Here is a 6,946-nt window from a genome sequence, read left to right as displayed (position 1 = left end):
GTTATATGAAGAATGCACGTGGGCCTCGCACTAAATCTATAGGAGTCAACATCTTGGATTGGGTTCGGGCAAAAAATATCATGTCACTTTCACTTAGGCACAATACTAGTGAATCGATTATAACTAAGGCTCCATTTGTTTCGCGAAAAATAAAGAATTTGAAAAACATTTTCCTAAAAATGACCAATAATATTTATTCAAATAATTAATCAATGAAAAATGTTGTCATTATTAATGATAATTTTTATATAAACATTGTGATTGATACTACAAATATTTTATTCACATTTGGTAACCATTTTACTCTAGAAAACAATATTTTTTTTATCAAAATGGTTTTTTTATTCCCGAAAACAATTTCTAAGTAAAAAGAACGCGTTTGATAATCTTGTCAAAATTTCTATTTCACGAATAAAAATACGTTTGATAAGATTCTTAAATTCTTTTGTTTCTTTTAATTTTTAACACTTTTATTATATTTTCTCTTTTTCTTTTTCTTTTTCTTTTTCTCTTCCTCCTCCTTCTTTGCGGCGGTCGCCGGCCACAATGGCCAGCAACCAGCTAAGTGAGGTCCGGTGAGCTCACCGGCCCGCCAAGCCTCGGCCTTGCCGAGATCTAGGCAAGGCTCGACCTCACCCAAGCAACGCGAGGTCGACCTCGCTGTGACTATGCGAGGCTGGGCCTTGCCTTTGCTAGGCAAGGTCAACCTTGTCTGGATCCGGTGAGGCCAAGCTTGCCTAGCCATCAGCAAGTCTCGGTCTCATCGGACCGCTCACCCAGTCAAGGCAAGGCCGAGCCTCACCTAGCCACAACGAGGCTCGGGCTAGCGACACTCTGGCAAGGCTTGGGCGGACAACGCTCCGGCGATGTCGCCAGCTAAAGGGAAGAAGAAGAAAGGGGAAGAGAAGAAGAGAAAATAAAATAAAATAGAAGGAAAAAAAATATGAACTGATTCTATGAATTATTCCCGAGAACAAGAAGTTACTTTTTCTACTTCTTAATTCCATTCCAAATCTATTCCCAGGAATTTTAAAAAAAACAAAATTTGTTCTCGGGAATAAAAATTTTACTAAATGGATTTCTGTTCTTTTTTCATTCCGGGAAATATAAGAATAGAATCAAACTCTATTTGGAGTAAAAACAAATAGGCCTTTACTTGACGTTTGAGGTAGTTATTAAGAATTTTATGTTTCTCCAAAGCACTGTGACCCTAGAAATTCGATACCACTAATGCAAGATTATAAATTGATCGTTGTTTCAAAGTTTCAAGTGATTATCCCTAAATGCCTCAAACTGGCAAAAGGTTCCTGGCTTGACACTGACTTTTCACATTAGAAAGGAGAAATTAAGGGCGTCTTTTGATGTGGGGTCTACTGATCAAATTCTAATGCGCAACCAGTCAAAAACATTTCATGATTCCTACATGTAGTGTGGGTACGCTGGACCAACTCCCTTGTTAAAAATATTTCATGATTCCTTCATGTAGTGTGGGTATAACTCTCCTCGTTCAATTAACTCCCTTGTCATTAATATTTCATGATTCCTTCATGTAGTGTGGGTATGACTCTCCTCACTCAATCAACTCCTTGTCATTAATATTTCATGATTCCTTCATACAAGCTACGTGTATTGCAACGGAATGTTTATGACTTTGTTTACGTGATGCTAACCTTTTGATTTTAAAATATCATTTCAGTTTTCACTTCTATTGGGAATGTTTATGGCTTTCTTGTGCTCCATTTTATGACCTTGGTCTCGTCCAAAATGAATTAGAAAATTTCACCCCACCGAACTTTAGAAAGGTGTTTTTTTTCACCCTCTCCAAATTTGAATCTCAATTTAATAGTTTGAGTCATTGTAATTTTTCTTTGTTAATCTTCAAGACTTAGATGTCACCATACTTTCCGTGTAATTTGTCTTTGCAGAATAATTAAGCAGGTAATTGTTATCTTCACCTTTTACAATGGGTTCCAAGTTCTCTCTCTCTCTCCTCACCCAAGAGGCTTGCTTAGTTCAAGACTCACCACCACGTCTCCCCTCTCCCTCGCCACCGTGCGCTTTGCCGTTGCTCCTTTGGGGGCCGTGGCGGACCTCATACGTGAGGCCAGCGGCGGTCGCTCTGTCAACTCAAGGCCAGATCGAGCTATAACCTACAAAGTTTATCGGGGTTCAATAGCCGGTCACAAAGTCTTGTAACCAGCCATGGCCCTCGTGCCGCATGGCCTTGGCAAACCACAAGCCACGGGCTTGGGCCGTGTTGCTTGGCCTCTTTTACTTTTTCGAGGTTTAAGTTTCCTTGTGTTTCTGTTTCACATCCCAAATTTGCCCAGTTAACTGAGGAAAGAAAGCTCGAACTCGAAGACGAGTAGAGTTGAGTTGACGAGAATGGATAGGTCGTGTTGGGCTAGGAGAATGATTTCTGTTGGGCTGAGACACTCAGCCCGAGATGGGCCTTGTCGCATGATTAGATTTCTCTAATTCCGGCCCAAGTCCATCATGGTTGCGTTGAAAGAATACGTACATTGAGACTCGGGAACATGGGCATAACATGCGCCACTTGGAAAGAACAAAGAAACATGTCATGCCAACCCATCATTCCTTCGCCTGTTGAAAAACTACCTGCAGATTGTCAAGCATTAAAAACCAAAAATGCGACTCGTGCACTTTTGAGTTAGAACAGGACTAAGAAGCTGCAATCCCGACAGGTTACCATTATTAGGTTCCAAAAAGAGTAAAAAAAAACTAACTAATCAGTGCTGCAACAAGTTCTTTTTCAATTTAGGAACTGTATAGAATAGAATATAGAAAAATTAGCTTCCACTTCACCAATTTAAGATTCACCACCAGAACAAAGACGAGGGTAGAAAACTAAATGACTTACGGTTACATAGAACTATAGAAGCGAAAGAAATGGAGAAAAAGGCAAAGCACTTAATGTTGGGAGGGGAGAATAAAGAATTTTAGAATAACTAGACAACTCCCATCTGATCATGCTTCAAAACATTTATCAGGCATCATCAACAATAAAGACAGTTTGCCAACCCTGCGAAACATGCCCAACACTGAAAGAGAAAATCAGCCTAGTATGATATCATCTCATTTCCAGAGGCACAACCTTATGTTTATCTAGTGACAAATAAATGCATCTTGTCCAGCCAAGTTTTCGGAGGCAGGCTTTAAGGTCAACTGCAGCAATTGAAGTCCACATTTTCGGTTCACAGACAGATGGCAACAGGATGAATACCCCATCTCTCCGTGTGCCCCAAAATGATCCCAGTGCAGAAGTCCACATTTTCAGTTCCCATGACTATGAAAGGAAGCCTTACGCACACCCGCATCTTTCTTTCTTTCTTTTTACATCTTCCACACTCATGGAAACTCGTGGGGAATCAGGATTTCCCTACTCCGGCTAATTTCACGAGGTTTATCAACTTGTCCCCGAAGCTTCCTCAATGTTCCAAAGAGGACAAATTACTCTCTGCCACAACATGAGAATGCAAGACAAGACAGGCGCTAACCACTAAACCGGCACTCGATTCTGTAACACGACATCAGCGAGGACATACCGTTTCGAGACAGAAAGCAAATTAACGGCACAAACATACCTAATTTGACTTAGTAACTTGCTACTGAGCCTATCAAGAGCCCAACTGAACTAGTATGCTCAGACCCATATAGCTGAAGAAGTTAGCAACTTCCCTATCCTCAAAAGAACCAAATCACGTCGACCCACCACCAGAATTTCACTTCTAATTAAGCGAAAATCACCTAAAAATTATAACGGATAAAAATCAAGGAGTGCCAACTCAAACGATCCCCGTCCCCTCCAACAAGGAACTAACTAACTACCCATATAGACAAAACCCGGTGTATCCACGCGAAACGAAATCGCAACAAGGCAACCTCAACTCCTACCAAAACCTCGAACGGGAATCGAACCAAATACCTAGCTCAAAGCGCAATGGAAGACGAGGGTGTCCTTCCCCTTGACGTCCTGGACGAGGTCGGCGATCTTGTCGGAGAAGGTGCCGCTGGCGTAGTGCAGGGACCCGGGGATGTGGCCGTCGTAGCTCCTCTTCTCATTTCTGCCATTTAACAAAATTCCATCTCGATGAGAACCCCAAGAAAGGGGCAACGTAGAGGAAAGAGACCGGAAGCAGATGTGGAGCTCACCGGACGTCGACGATGGCGATGTTGGGACGCCGCCGCAGAGAGAGAAGCTGGGAGCCGGTGACGAAGGAGATGCTACGCGCCAGGCGCCATACTCTCTATTCTGGGTCTCTCTCTCTCTCTGCAACGCTACGATGTTAAATTGCGCGGCGGTTTAGCCGGAGATGATCGCGATTAGCGTTTCGATGGCGCCGGAGGACGCTATGGGCAGCTTGTTGGCGGCGCAAGAGGAGAGGACCAACATGGCCGTCGCCGTCAATTCGACCAGCGACCGGCTCCGGAGGAGATTCAGCATTGCCGGAATGGCTCCGCCTTTCACAATCTGAATCTTGTTCCTGCACAAGAAAGCGTCGCAACGTCAGTCAGGACAACGAAATACCTAAAATAATCGATGTAGAAATGTGCTAATTCAAGACGTGCGGAGGCGTCGGCGGGTGATCTTGTGAATCTAAATGCTTTTTAGTCGATCAATCCGAAACGCGGTTCTCACAAAGGCGGAACCTTTCGCTGCCGAAGGCGAGGGCGAGCAGAGCGAAAAGAGAAGCTTCCATGGCTCCGTAGTCTTGGGAGTGAAGCATCGATATCAATGGAGGAATGACGCCGCGGTCGGCCAGCTTGTGCCTCTGCTTGCTGCCGAGCTTGCTCAGCTCGATGGTGCCCTGAATTTGTGCTCCGCCGTCGCCGCTCAAAAGGGTCTCAACAATAAATTCCTCCATTGCCCTCTCCCTCTCTCCCTCTCTCCCTCCCTCTGTCTCCCTGTCTGTCTGTCTCTCTCTCTATTCAATCATGGGCATGGGGGTTGCCTGCGAAGGCAGCAGTTGCAGAGGGTACGTATATCAGTCGCTTGGAGATGCAAAGGTTGTCTTTTGGGGGCATCCATTGTTTCAGATTGAAGCAAACTCTCTCTCTCTCTCTCTCTGCTTTTCTTGATCGGTCTTCTTTTGGGTTTACTGAGTCTGAAGTGGAAAGAGAATAACGATGCTGACGAGTGAATTTTTAGATTCCTTTTTATAGAAGCAAGTAGAGCTGGTAAAATGAATCATAAACCCATATTATGATCAATTTTTAGTTAAATGGATTATATATAGGTAAAGTGAAAATTAAATATGGATCAAAAATTGGTCTGGGAAAGTAAAACACAAGAAAAAAGTGAGTCTAAATGAGTTATTAGGAAACCCACTTTGAACACATATTTTTCATAAAATGAGTCTTCTTTAACTTTATAAAATATTTTTTTAATAAAAAATCAAAATTATAATTATTTTTCATATTTCAATTTTTTTTTTTTCTTTTTTCTTTCTTTTCTTCCTTCCTTAACCGACGGCCGACAAGGCAATAGCTGGCCGCCGGTTGGCGACGGGCGAGGCTCGAGCTCGTCGACAGTCGCCGACGACTAGCGAGGCTCAAGCTCGTTGGCGTAGAGCGAGGCCTCGGCCTTGCCAAATCGGCGAGATCGAGCCTTGCTGCCGACGGCGAGCTTGATCTCTCTTGTGGCCGGTCGTCGGTAGTCGTCGTGGCGGCGACCGGCCGAAGAAGAAGAAAAATAAAAGAGAAAATAATTATTAAAATTGAAAATTATATTTTAAGATATATTAAAAATAATTAAAATTTATATTTTAAAAATTAAAAATTCGATTTTTAAAGTATCTTAAAAATAATTATAAAATTTTCCATTAAATTTATATTTCATAAAAATTCTAACATAAGAAATTAAATATAATAACATAATATTTTTAATTTAATATTATTTATATCTATATTTTGAATTGAATTATGTATTATAATATAAATTCAAGATATAATATAAGTATATATTTATATTCATTACATATTTTAGATATAATAGTACGATTTACTATTTAATTAAATTTTATTAGAGAATGATGAAAGGGGAAAAAAGAAATAAAAAATAAAATAATTTAAAAAGATGAAAATCCAACAAAAAATCAAATAAAAATAAAATAACTAAGAGTGTCATGAGAAATTTTTATCATCTTTTCTTGTGAACTTTTAAGTTAATTTACACGATATGCTATTTATACAAAAAAATGTAAATGATATAATGTGAATATATCCGACTTTATTAGTACCACTTATCAAACGGTTGATAAGATATAGTAAAATCTATGGATTTCATATTATATCCTATTCAATCCTATTTTATTTAAAAATCCAGACGACCAAACATAAGTCATAGAATTGCCTACATATACTTTTTTTTTAGACCCTTCTAATTATAACCATAGATCTTTGCTTGATCCAACGATAGACATCCAATCTCTATGTCTACTACATACACCATCAATTATAGACCCGTCAAACTTATGGTTAGTGTGGCTTGGATTGAATTGAAAATGATCCGACTCAAATCGATGCATTTAGTCTGTTTTAACTCATTTTTATGCAATACAAATTTAGTAATACATGCCCAATATATACCCAATCGATTCATATTACTAAGACATTTTCATATTTAACACAATATAAGGAAACTCATAAACAAACTGAAGTGTGAATGTAAAATGAGTGAGGTGAGAGAGAATCATAGAGATGGGTTAAGTTGTAAGCCCATTTTACACACATATTATTTTAGACTTTACCATTTTAAATCTATTTATAACACATTTACTGAATATAACTAACTTGTATAATAACTCAACCCGTCAAATACAGATTAAGAAAAAATTTGACACATTTTGATAGGTCTAATTGATTACGAGAAGTCTCTAAAATACTAGTATACAATACCTATAGTACTCTTGAGAATATTCTACAA

This window comes from Eucalyptus grandis, chromosome 10, assembly GCF_016545825.1.
Source record: "Eucalyptus grandis isolate ANBG69807.140 chromosome 10, ASM1654582v1, whole genome shotgun sequence".
Classification (NCBI taxonomy): domain Eukaryota; kingdom Viridiplantae; phylum Streptophyta; class Magnoliopsida; order Myrtales; family Myrtaceae; genus Eucalyptus; species Eucalyptus grandis.
The sequence above is the reverse complement of the archived record's forward strand: the minus strand, read 5'-3'. Positions refer to the sequence as shown.